This window comes from Lepisosteus oculatus, chromosome 3 (assembly GCF_040954835.1).
Source record: "Lepisosteus oculatus isolate fLepOcu1 chromosome 3, fLepOcu1.hap2, whole genome shotgun sequence".
Classification (NCBI taxonomy): domain Eukaryota; kingdom Metazoa; phylum Chordata; class Actinopteri; order Semionotiformes; family Lepisosteidae; genus Lepisosteus; species Lepisosteus oculatus.
The window spans coordinates 10,471,111-10,483,976 of NC_090698.1; the positions used below are offsets into that span (position 1 = coordinate 10,471,111).

The window sequence follows — 12,866 nt, forward strand, 5'->3', positions numbered from 1 at the left end:
ATTCTGGTAAAACTAAAACTTGCTGAGTTGCAGTGGGCTGTGAGGAGTGATAGAGTGTGCTTGATTGAATGAGTGTGCAATGGAATGTTTCTGCGTTGCAAGACTCTGTACCATGCTGCTGTTGCAATAAAGTGCATTATTAATGGACAGTATCTTCACATAGAAATTCACTACTGTGCTGCACTGTGGGAATGATTAAAAAAAAACAATACAAAGCATCCCTCATCAAAACCTCGGCTAAGTATCTCTATGACACTGGTCTTTCAGTAGAGACAGAGATTCCTGTGGAAGTGTTAGGAAACCGAAGAACATACGTGCAGTGACAAACAGCAGGCAGCCACCAAGCCTGTCTACCCCTGTTGGGATTATGTGCAGAAGCTTCATGAAGGAAGCCAGGGTATCAGCTTCAACAACTTGGTTTAGTGGCTTGTTCCATCCTCCCACTACCCTTTGTGTAAAGTGCTACCTCCTGTCTTGATGAGAGGGGTCTCATCCAGCTGTTTCTACTCTCAGCTTCTCGTGCACGCGCCTCCCCCCCGCCCCCCCCCCGCGCCCTCCTCGCGGCGGCGGCCGCAGTTCTGCACCTGCGCGGCTGTGATGCGGGTGGCGGACATCAGAGACGCTCGCCGCCCGTGGGAATAAGGGCGAGGGGGTGTGAGGAGGAAGAGAAAGAGAGAGGTGAGGAGCGGTAGTGGAATAGGTCCTAACACTCACGAGTTAATGTGAAAATCTTTAATTACACGCCTCGCACCGCTCCTGTAACCCCGAATCCAACACGGGGTGAGTCGGTAACCGATCTGTTAAGTGAAATACGTGTGGCGGCGTGTTCATCGACACAGGTCAGTTAGTTGTACTTTTGCTCTGGTACGTGTATTGAACACTCACTCCCCTGAAGGAGGGAAACAGAGTGACTCGTTCAGGCGACAACGCACGTACAAGCAGTCTGTGCAGCTCCCCACACACTAGTTTGCCCATTAACAGGCACACAGATGAAAATAAATCAAATTAAATTCATCCCTGAGGAAAGAAACGGGATAACCAGCCTAAGTTACCTGTTATGTGACTTTTTTGTTTCCCTCGGAGAAGACGTGTGGTCGTGGGAGCAGGTCTCGAGGCGTAAGTCCTTCTCGTGGGAAACTTTCGCCTACGGCACCTCATCCTTTTGTTTTCAGCCCCCTTGTTTCTAAGAATTTGTTTTACCTGTCAGAATTGTCCCCTCGTTATAAACGGCGGGGAATTTCAAAGCGTTTGCCTGAGCCGAGGGTGTCTGTCTCTCACACCTTCGCGCCCTTTTTATGACTCTCCGCTCCCCGAAGAGCGCGCGGCCGTGGGAAGCGAGAATTCCCTCAGAGGTGGCGCGAGGGGTCTAACAAAGCGGTTACCATAGTCACGGGATGCGGGCCTCTCCAGCCACAAGTTGGTGAAACTAATAATTGAATATAGTGGTGTATTTCACACCAAGTTTTCATAAACCTTTTAGAAAAGTGTTTTGTAGGTGTAATAAACATAATTATAAAACATTGCGATAACACTTAAATGACTGCTTTTACTAATTGCGACTGGTCGGTTTAAAAAAAATGTAGAATCTTTTGGGATTCATTTTTAAATTGACAATCAAGACTGACAATACTGGCAATTGATTCTGGGGTCATTATAAGACCAGCAAAAGTGCCTATCCGTAAAAATTCGTAATAAAGGAAAGTGTTACCCTTCACCTGGTAATTCGCCAGTAAGATGACACAGCTATAATGTCTGAGCAGAGTCTCGTGAGAACGGCCAGCAACTCGTGTTTGGTTCAGTATAGCTATGTGGGGCATGAGTTAATACCAGTAATTAGAGCCCTGCCGGGTCTCTGCTGGTGTGTTTGTATTACGAGTCTGTTCCAGACTGAGGAGTACATCTCGGTTATGTCTTGCCACGAGCTTCCCTGCGGATTTCACACCGTGTACCTCGAGCTGTGGCTGGAAGTGTGGCTGCGGCGTGTCGGCACGGGCGGCTCGCGGTCACCCCGTGCCGAGGCTGTGGAACAGTTGTGTTGTCTTTGTCGTTTTGGTGCCCAAACCGCGAGGTGTGTCGCGCCGCGCCCTCCCGCTGGGGTCTCGCGTCCCCCTGCCTGCACGCGCGATTTTGGCACCTTTCCGTCTGGGACAACAGCCCCGTCCTGCCACCCTGCTTTACACACAAATACAACACCGTCTAAAGCGTGCCACATGCATCACCCCCCCGGAGCGCATACACACGCGCAACCCACCTCTTTGATCTGGCCATTTGCATTTCAGACAAATGGGGTGAGCGCGCCGGGAAGTAAGAACGAGACCCAGGTTGGTCCACCGGCCGACCACACCCCCCCGGTCCTGCGCCTGCGGGCTGCCTCCCCAGCTCAGCTCTTAGAGATTTCCATCCTGGGCTGAACTGGGCCCAGCTCACCAGCCTCATGTGTTGCGTGCTGATGTGTGAAAAACACCTTGAAAACCTGCAGACACCTCCAGCTGAAGAGCAACATCTAAACAGCCCCCTTGGTAATATTCAATTCAATTCAATTCAAGGTGCTTTATTAGCATTATGGGTACAATCAGTGTTGCCAAAGCAAATAAAATAATACAATTAACATGAAACAAACCAAAAATAAAAGTAAAATAAACTCAGACATATTACAGACACTTACAACAAAGACATATCGTAAAGTATTTATGTATACTGTAAACAGATGGAGCATTATTGGGAGACAGACTCACTGTTCCTCAGGCTGTGACATCCCCGCTCGCAGTGGGAGCACAGCCTGTCCTCTCTGGGCAGCCAGGTCTGCCTGTGTCGCCCAGTTTCTATGGCCAGGCTGTGGTCACTGAGCCTGTACTTCCTCAGGGTCTGTTTCTTTTTGTTGTTTCTTATCTTGGTTAAATAATCGGCTAGTGTGTATTTTCTGTTTAGGGTTCTGTAGCATTCCAGTTTATGTTGTGTTTGTGTGTGTGTCCCAGTGTGTGAGATATTGCTGTTTGATCTGTGCTGTGATGTGGTTAATCTGGGTTGTGGTTCTCTAGCAGTGCTGTCCTGAGGCTGACTGGTGTCGGTGTCTCAGGTCAGTGAGCCTCAGGACCAGCTGGCTCAGGGGGCTCTGTTTTGGGCTCAGCTCTTGGCTCAACAGGGCTTTGTGGTGGTAGGACTTTTGGTCGCTGTTTTTTAGGTGCATCCAATACTTTAATACTCGTTTCTGTATGTTTATCAATAGTGGGCATATTATATTATGACATATTATTCAGCTCATAATATGTCCCCCCCCCCGGAGACGCTGGTGGGCGAGACAGAGAGAAGGCGAGGGTCTCTGTGCACACGCAGTCCTCTCGCGAGCACGGCTTCAGTGTTATCCCCAGTGTGACGCCGCGACAGCAAGCGAGCAAACCAGCGCGCAGGCGCCTCCGTCGCGCCGGTTTATTAGAACAACGCTGTGATATTGAAATCAAATCTGCAAAGGTATTTTTTAATAAAAACACGAGAATCTACTAACTTTAAAAAAGTGGAGAAAGTCTTCATGAATTCGGGCATTTAGCCCAGAAAGTCTTCTGGAAATAAAAAGTCACTAATTGTTTTAACCTGAAATCAAGTTCGCTGGCCTCAACAGGACCCGAAGTAAGAAGGCGCATGGATAGGTGCGAAATACTATCGGCAGTGCAGCGTTCTTTCTCTTGTTTTAATTAATTTTAATTTTCAGGGCCGTGCTCAAAGCATCCTCTTTGATCCCGCGACATCAAACCGAGTGACACCTCGTGGCAGGCAGTGTGGCGCGTGTCACCTTCGCACCTCTGCTTCCGGAGGGGCTCGCGCCCCGCAGGCGTGAAGACACAAGTCACACTAGCCTTCCTGTGGCGGCGGGGGTGAGGGGTTGGTGCTTTATTACCATCACTGCACAGACTGCGCCCTCCCAAATATCTATCTACTGGCCCCTCTCCCTATTCATAACAGTGAACCGCCAGCCTGTCAATCTGTGGGTCACGCGATCGAACAATGAAGAACGTGAAGAATGGACAGGCGGACGTTTACTGTGCTTCAGGTGCTGTAAAGCTCAGGCGTACCGCCTCCCCCAGCCGCCCGTCACCATGGGAATAGCGGGGAGCAATGGACGCGTGCCAAAACCCCGAAAAACTACAGTTAACTTTCAACCATGAGGCCAGAAGCGATTTGCGAAAAGAGTAGGGGTGTTACCCCGGTGTGTTGGCCAAAGTTCACCCTGGTCTTTACCAGCCATGGCCTCCTAATAATCCCCCTCTCTGGACTGGCTTCATCACTCTGCCCTCCTCCCCACTGAGAGCTGGTGTGTGGGGAGCGTACTGGTGCATCATCCAGGTGGGGCTGCACACTGGTGGTGGTAATGGAGGGGAGTCCCCATTACCTGTAGAGCGCTCTATAAGCGCAAAGGTTTTTAAAACTAAATCAAAATCACGGGTCAGTCTCATCACAGGCTACAGAAATGACGAGTGCCGTGAAATGACACCCCCCCCGACCACCACAAACAGTGACTCCGAATGTATTCATGTCTGTAAGCGTTCTAAAAAAACAAACAGCTAAATCTACGAACATTATCTAACATAACACGTTATCTAAAAATTGTAATTTATAACATCTTCATCATTCAATAACAGAATTCCCACTCCTGCCAGTACAGTTTACAATCCTACTGCAGGGGGAAACTCCACCGAGCTGCAGCTCATTGCGTGACCACAGCTCCTGCCGGAGTCTGGAGAGCAGCCAGCCTCTCTGATACACTATTAATAACACAACGCGTGCAGCGGGAACAGAGACTATTTTCTAGAGCAGCGCAAGACGCCCTGCGCGAGCCCTGGGGCAGGGGGTTGGGTCAGGTCGATTATTTCACAAGTTGACTCAACAGGCCATTATCCTCCCCTACCGCCCGGGGCCGCGGTGTTCATCACCTGGACACGCGCCGCGCCGCGCCGGCAGGGGCACAAAGACGCGGCGGCCTCGAGCCGGCAAGCAGGTGAGAGAAGTTCTCTCGCGGCGGCGACGCCTTTGATATTCACCGCCCCGCCATTCCGGCACCTTATAAACCCAACTTTCCCCTGAGAAGAGGAGCTCGTGGAGGCTCCCACGGTCACGCTTCGCCCCAGGCCGAAGTAGCAACTGGGAGGCGGTTTTTTTTAATTCTCTTTGTCATTCCTTCATGCCCGACATATATTGTAATACAGCTCATCCCAGATGAATGCAGAAAGCCGGCTGCGAGCGGACAGTGTACCTGAATCTCTCTCTGAAATGTTTATTTCACAGGGGCCACGGTTTCACTCTCCCATGATCTTGCTTTACTGTACGCTTTGTGCTATACTTCTCTTTACTGTGTCTTTACCTTGATTTCACTGTGCTTTTAACTTGACTTTACTGGGTTTTGCTTTGCTTTAATTCTGTTTTCACTAGACTTTACTGCACTTTACTGTGCTTTTCCAGCGACTTCATTGCACATTTCCTGCACTCAAGCATTAAGTAGCAGTAGATGTTACGTTGACGTATCACCTTTAACACTGTTGTTACTATGGAGTACGATCGTAATTTTTTTAAAGGTGGTGCAGTATATGACTGGGCGTGTAAACGCCTACTGCTGTCCTTCTGTGACGAGAAGTCGCCTTTCTGAGCGAAGGCGATCACAGAGGTGTGGGGATTGCCGGGGAGAATCGTCACAGAAGCTTCAGATCAGTGACACCCAGCTCGCGCGCTGCAAACTTTCCCAGGCCGGCGCCCGAGCGCGTGGCTGGTTCTCACCTGTCTCGGGACGGGCAAGAGGGGGGGGTGTCACGTTTTATCATCCCAGGAACATCTGCCCAACAAACAAAACGCTGCGCGTGAGTCTTGACGCCTGGCGAAGTCACGCGTCTCGGAATCAACACCCCTGTCTCCCGGGACTGGAGAAAGAACCCGCATGGCGATGGGTTCAACAACACAGGACATTCGCCAACAGGGCCCAGTAGGAAGGAGGTGATGTGCAATTGTGTGTCTCAGACACGTGTGCGATATGTGTTTCCATTTTCTCGCGGAGCTGAGGTGGAGGAGGGATAAATTGAAAACGAAATGTCAGAAAAGGGGGTTTGCGCGAAATATTTACACGGAACGACAGCGTGTCAATCGGAAACCTTCATTCTAGTAGTCAAAACGAGCACGCAGAGCGACGGAGAGGCGTGGAGCTCAACTGGAGCGAAGCCCAGCAGAGATCGGCTCCCCCGACACCGCTAATCCAGAGAGCTCCTCTCCCACACAGCTGTTGGAATGGGCTGGCTCACGTTAATATCATCATCATCATCACCTTCCGTGTTATATATACAATGTTTTTAGCCGCACTCTCGAGAACACACACACAATCCCCTATCTGGACAGCAGAATTAAAATCCTTCCAGATCAGGCTGTGAGTTGAGAGCAGTTAGAAGTAATACAAGGATAATAATAATCATCATCATCATCATCGTAGTCTTCGTCGTCAGACACATAGGTGGGGTATCGGTGTATCTATACAGGCAAGTTTGGATACATCGTCTCGCTCCAGGGCTTTACTCCATTAACAATACCCTTTAAGAGACACGCGCACAAAGACGAGCGAATGAATCCCGTCCCGCTCGTTTTGATTGTTTTTCTAATCCCTAATCTCGCTGTGACCCAGAACTCATCCTGTCATGACTTCCTTCCGGGTCTCTGTTGTCCTTGTGCTCGTGCTGAACGCATGAGCGCTCGCGATATTGGAACCGACTCGGCTCAAATGGAGAGGGCGGACACCCTAGAGGGGGGCAGGTAGCGCTAATTATTTTTCCCTTGGTGACCCAGGCAAGCGAAATGACCTCCCTCCCGCTCACACACACTGCCCTGATCAGAGCGCCAGGAGCTGGGGGGTGTGGGTGAGGCACAGCTGTCTCCTCCTCATTGCTCACAGGTGCATAGTGAGCACACGACTCACACTAACACACTACACTAATACCGATACTCACACTGATACGAAAACTCGTACTCACACTGGTACTAATTCACATAGTCATGCCGTCACTAGCACACTCAGGTAGCGTGGCCGAGCGGTCTAAGGCGCTGGATTTAGGCTCCAGTCTCTTCGGGGGCGTGGGTTCGAATCCCACCGCTGCCAGGTTAGTCCTTTTAAGACGTTAATCACGCAGGAATGAAAGGAAATTTTAATAAAGAATATCTCTGAACTTTAATATACAGTGCTTTAATATACATATAATTTACAGTGCTTTAATATACAGTGCTTTGAGGGTAAGAATTTGGGTTGGTGAGGTGGTTAAGGATCTGTGCCTGTGGCTGGAAGGTTGCCAGTTCGTATCCCGCGGCCGGCAGAGGAATCCTACTCCATTGGGCCCCTGAGCAAGGCCCTTAACCTCAACTGCTCTAGGGGTGCCCTATGAATGTTTGACCCTGCGCTCTGACCACAAGCTTCTCTCTCCCTGTCTGTGTGTCTCATGGAGTGCAAGCTGGGGTATGTGAAAAGACAGAAAAAATACAAGAAAATTGGATATGGCCAATAAAGTGATCTTCTCTAATACTAACACTCAGACTGATACTCATGCTCCTAATTCTAATTCTCATGTTCAAACTCATACTCATGTTCTTACTCGTATTCATGCTCATATTACTAAAGAAAGAGGAAACAACTTTATTGTATACAGTGCCTTTAAAAGTATATTCTCTAAGCATTTTACATGCAAGGTAAAAAAGAAAAGAACGAACAAAAACTAACGAGGATAGGAGATAACAAAATGAGCACAAAGAAATACAGGGGGTTAGAAACACAGACACCAGTTACACCAAACTGTTTCTGACGAAGATGGTTTTGAGTCTGGAGCTTTGAGGTGCAGCAGGAGAAGGCCCTGTGACCTGTAGTGGGGGACTGGGGGACAGTAAGGAAACCAGAATTAGAGGAGCGAAGGTTGTGAGGTGGGGAGTAGAGCAAAATAGTTCAGACAGGTACTGAGGTGCCCAGCTATGCAGAGCCATATAGGTGAGCAGGAGGATTTTGAAGTCGACACGAAACCTGACAGGAAGCCACTGCAACGACTCCAGGACAGGAGTAATGTGATCACTTGCACTAGACCTGGTCAGGATTCTGGCTGCCCAATTCTAGACATGCCTCTGCCTGACAGAATTGGCCCAAATTGAAAGCTGGTCTATAGCATGACTTGTATAACTGACAGAGTTTGAGAGATTTGTAAGGGAGACAAAGGGAGTGCTGACTGCAGGGTGACATCGTGGCATCAGAGAGAGGACAGCTGAAGCCCCCTGTCTCTTATCCAGGGGTGGACATTCCTGGTTCTCACTGGCTGCGGGGAGAGGTCAATGGGGGGGTCAATGACCCTGTAGGGCTGGGGGGTCCTGTGCTCGGCTGAGCTGGAAATGCCTTAGATTGGCTGATCAATTATTTATTTATTCATTTATGGAGGAGGGTGTTAGAAGCTTTCCAGATCTGGGCTCACTGACTGTCGGACCCTGCCTGCCTGACCATGCAGGACCTGGAAAAATAAAGGATTCCTGAATGAATCCTATGGGGTACTACTAGGGAATTTGGTAATTGTTGTTCTCATTGGAGGAGACAAGAACCAGCCTCTGCAATCATTTTCCTCGGCTGTTGTCCTTGTTTATTTTGTCCACTAGATGGCGCGGTATCGTCACTTTCGTAAGATGAAATAGGAGACTAGACTAGATCTAGTAAATCATACAACTTGTCCTGTCTTCTCCGTTATTTTTTTCTTTTCAGCGTCTCTTAATGGATTAATTGATCACAATAAAGCCCAATATACTGATTTTTAAAGCGTAGCTCCGCAGACGTGATCTTGCCCTGGAGGTGACCGTTGTCTATCACAGAGGTGTCCCCCACACCAGAACCAGCCAGAACCTACTGGTCCCCCACACCAGAACCAGCCAGAACCCGCTGGCGCGGTTGAGCAACCTGGAGGATTCTGGGAGACTGTCTGTGCTCATGATAAAAGCAGCAGCACCACTGGGGCCCGAGTCTGGGACGTTCTGGTAACGGGCTCCAGAACGCCTTTCCACTGCTGCGCACTGCCCCCTAGCGGATAGCTGTGGAGGGACACAACATCTCCATACACGTCACATTTTTGGACTCCCTTTCTTCTGGACTTCCGGTTCTTAATGCAATGGTAACTTTCCGCTCTGGTCCAAAGGGAAGAAACCCCAGGCAATCGCACTGCTGCTCTCTGACAGGGTGATCGCCAGTCAGGTCTTGCAAGCGAAGGAACTGGGGCGAGACCCCAGCCATGACACTCCCCCGGCTGTCTCACTCTCCGGACCGCTGTGTCCGGCTAACGCGCCTCCTCGCAGTGATTTTACCCTGATATCACTGCACCTCACTCAGATTTTACTGTGATTCTATTGAGTTGTACCACACTGTCTTGTGCATTTACCATGGTTTACTATGCTATTCTACACTTTACTGTGATGCAATGATTTCACGGGAATTAACTTTAAATGTACGTGATTTCATTGGGCTACACTGCATCGTGCTTTTACCGTAGTTTAACTGTGTCTCGAGTGAGTCGGACCCCACACTCACACATGCTCTCGTGTGGGCGGACGTCGCTCTGGTTCCTAAACTGACGGGGGTCAAAGGACCGTCTCTCCTTGCTTATAATAATAATAATAATAATAATAATAATAATAATAATAATAATAATAATGCAAAGGAACAAGTAATAGGTGTATTGCATGCTGAAAAGGGAAGAGAGAAAACAGAGCCGTAACGTTGTGTTTTCTCTCTTCTCTTTCAGCATGGAACAAACCTGTTACTTGTTCCTTTGCACACTACAGATGCTGACGCAGCTACCCAACTGAACTAATAAAATAATGAAGGTCTTTCAAAAGTTGTAAACTTGTTGTAAAACTACTATAATAATAATAATTGCTTACACTTCTAGAAGACACAAAGCCCCTTTTTTTAGAGGTAATGAGGACTCCCCTCCACCACCACCGTCAATCTGTAGCACCGCATGGGTCATGCACCAGTACGCTCACAACACACCAGCTATCTGTGGGGAGGAGAACAGATTAATGAAAGCACTTCAGAGAGGGGGATTATTAGGAGGCCATGATCGCCCAAAACATTTGGCCAGGACATCAGTGCCCTACTCTTTTCGAGAAACGCCCTGGGATTTTTAATGACCACAGAGAGTCAAGACCTCGGTTTTACAGTAGTGCCCCCATAACTCAACGGGGGCATTAGGACCCACAAAGACCGCAGGGTGAGCGGACCCTGCTGATCGCGAATCTGCTTTTTGACACGTTTATCCTTTTTGCGCCGTGAGGATCGATACAGGAGATTCACTCAAGTCCGGTTTAGAATAAGGAACAGATACGGAGATGAGGAAAAACACGCCATCGTTTTATTTTCATATTCAGAGCGTGGTAATTCCCGCTAGCCCGTGCGTGGGGACGCGCCTCGAGCTGGGCGAGTGAACTCGTGGGAAACTCTGGCTGGTAGCCTTGTCCTTACACCTTTATCATTATAATTGTTATTTTCTTCTCGCCTGAGCTGATGGCCCATAGCGCGTAGCTGAGAGAACTGTCTGCCCCCGAGGTGTCGTCGCCGCCCTTTCTTTTTGTGTGTTGATGTGACGTGCGAAACATATGGTCCCGCATTGTCCGGGTGCTGGAAGCAAAGAATAGCGCGTGATGGCTCGCGACGCCCTATTTCGCCAGCCCCGGCGCGAGGATTTGGAGCCCCGCGAGCCGAGAGGCTGAGAGTCTGCTGCTCAGTCCGGCTGGGACCGGCCTCGTGGGGGACTTTTACAGGCTCAGTCATAGGCTGTCCAAAGATGAGGGCTCAGTGACCACAGACTGGACACAGACACTGGACACACTGGACACAGACAGACCTGGCTGTCCAGAGAGGAGGGCTCAGTGACCACAGACTGGACACAAGCACTGTACACACTGGACACAGGCAGACCTGGCTGTCCAGAGAGGAGGGCTGAGTGACCACAGACTGGACACAGACACTGGACACAGGCAGACCTGGCTGCCCAGAGAGGAAAGGCTGTGTTCCCACTGCTAGCAGGGAGAAATAGAAACAGAGGTGCACTTCCTACTGCACTGAGACAGATATTCTGGAATTAGAGAAACATTATTCCCCAAATTTACACAGCTAATCCTAGAAATCCCACACCTGCACGAATCACAAAAACTCCCGTTCCTACTGGGAGAGGGAGGAGGGAACTCAGTTGAACTGGCAGCCCAGGATGTGAGCCTGTTACAACCCAATAATGCTCCACATGTTTATATATAAATATCTCATGATTGTGTCTTTATTGTAAATGGAGATTTTTGTTTTATGTTAATTGTATTTGTTTTGCTTTGGCAACACTGATTTGTGACTAATCGGTCATGACAATAAAGCGCCTTGAACTGGATTGTCTGGCGGGAGGGAGGCCCTGGTGGCGGAGAGGGGAGAGGGCGTGGGGGGGAGACGGGTAGGGGGCGTGTGGCTTGGCTGTCCCTCGGCCTGTTTGAGCAGCCCTACTCGTCGCTAGTAAAGGGAGCCCAACTCGCAGGCGTGTCCGTGCAGATGCCGTCTCGGGAAGTCGCGGTGTTGTCTGGGAACAGCCCCGACACTCCCGTAAGTCGCTACCGACTAATAATAATGAGCGACTTTCAACAAAGTCGAATCGCTGGTTTTACGACACCGGTGCCGTGGGAACCAGTGTGGACTCGTCGTCATTCTCCTAGGGGGCTGCGAGTTCACATCACGGGTGGGGATCTGTACTGGCCCTTAACATCTGTACAAAGTTTCATGAACAATGGTTAAACAAGAACTAGTTCAACAGCCCGCAGATTCATCCCGGAATAAATCAGACCAGCGCCTTTTATTTCTCCTTCCCACCTTCAAATCCACGAAAGCGCAGTGGAACACCAAACACGCGTGGGGAGGAGCGGGGGTGTGGGGGGTGCGTTCCGCTGGCGGAGCTCGGGGGCTCTGCCGATGATCGGCGCTGCGGTCTCCCCCAGTTCCAGTCAGCTCCAGTTCCGGTCGGCGATCGCCGATTGTCCCGGCTCGCACTTTCCTGATAGGGCTCGCGGCAGGGGGCTCTGATTGCCCGTTTAGATTCGCTGCCCCGCGGGGGATGTGCAGAGCGAGGCACGCAGAGTCCCGAGCCCAGTGCGGAAGACGGGCGTGGCCGAGCGCTGTTCTCACTGCCTCCATTGTCCCGCCTGGAGACGAGTGGCTCATGTCCGCGTCTGTGCCCATATTCTGCCTTTAGCTCTGTATTTATAGGAGTACGGAAGTGAGATCAGTTCCGAGGAATACAATGATAAATACTGGGTATGAGTTCATCCCTCACAGTTAGTCTGAATTCACTAGCACACAGGTGTAGACAAGACTAGAGAGACAATACAGCAGCCATATCACCCTGCAACTCACAACTGGCAACCCACTGAAGCTCAGCAGGTGTAAGCCTGGCCAGTACCTGGATGGGGAAACCTCCTGGGAAAAACTAAGGTTGCTGCTGGAAGAGGTGTTAGTGGGGCCAGTAGGATCGCTCACCCTGCGGTCCATGTGGGTCCTAATGCTCCAGTATAGTGATGGGGACACTATACTGTAAACAGGCGCCGTCCTTCGGATGAGACGTAAAACCGAGGTACTGACTATCTGTGGTCATTAAAAATCCCAAGGCGTTTCTCGAAAAGAGTAGGGGTATAACCCTGGCGTCGTGGCCAAATTTCCCGTTTACCAATCATGGCCTCCTTATAATCCCCCTCTATGAATTGGCTACATTACTCTCCTCTCCTCCCCACGGATAGCTGATGTGTGGTGAGCGTTCTGGCGCACTATGGCTGCCGTCGCATCATCCAGGTGGATG

The 12,866-nt window shown here is 50.0% G+C and overlaps 1 non-coding gene across 1 annotated transcript; it reads left to right on the top strand.

Annotated features, from left to right (window-relative positions):
• The first annotated feature begins 7,041 nt into the window (after positions 1-7,041).
• trnal-uag (transfer RNA leucine (anticodon UAG)) lies at positions 7,042-7,123 on the top strand. Its single transcript has one exon. It is a non-coding gene; the product is annotated as a tRNA-Leu (tRNA).
• Positions 7,124-12,866: the final 5,743 nt, after the last annotated feature.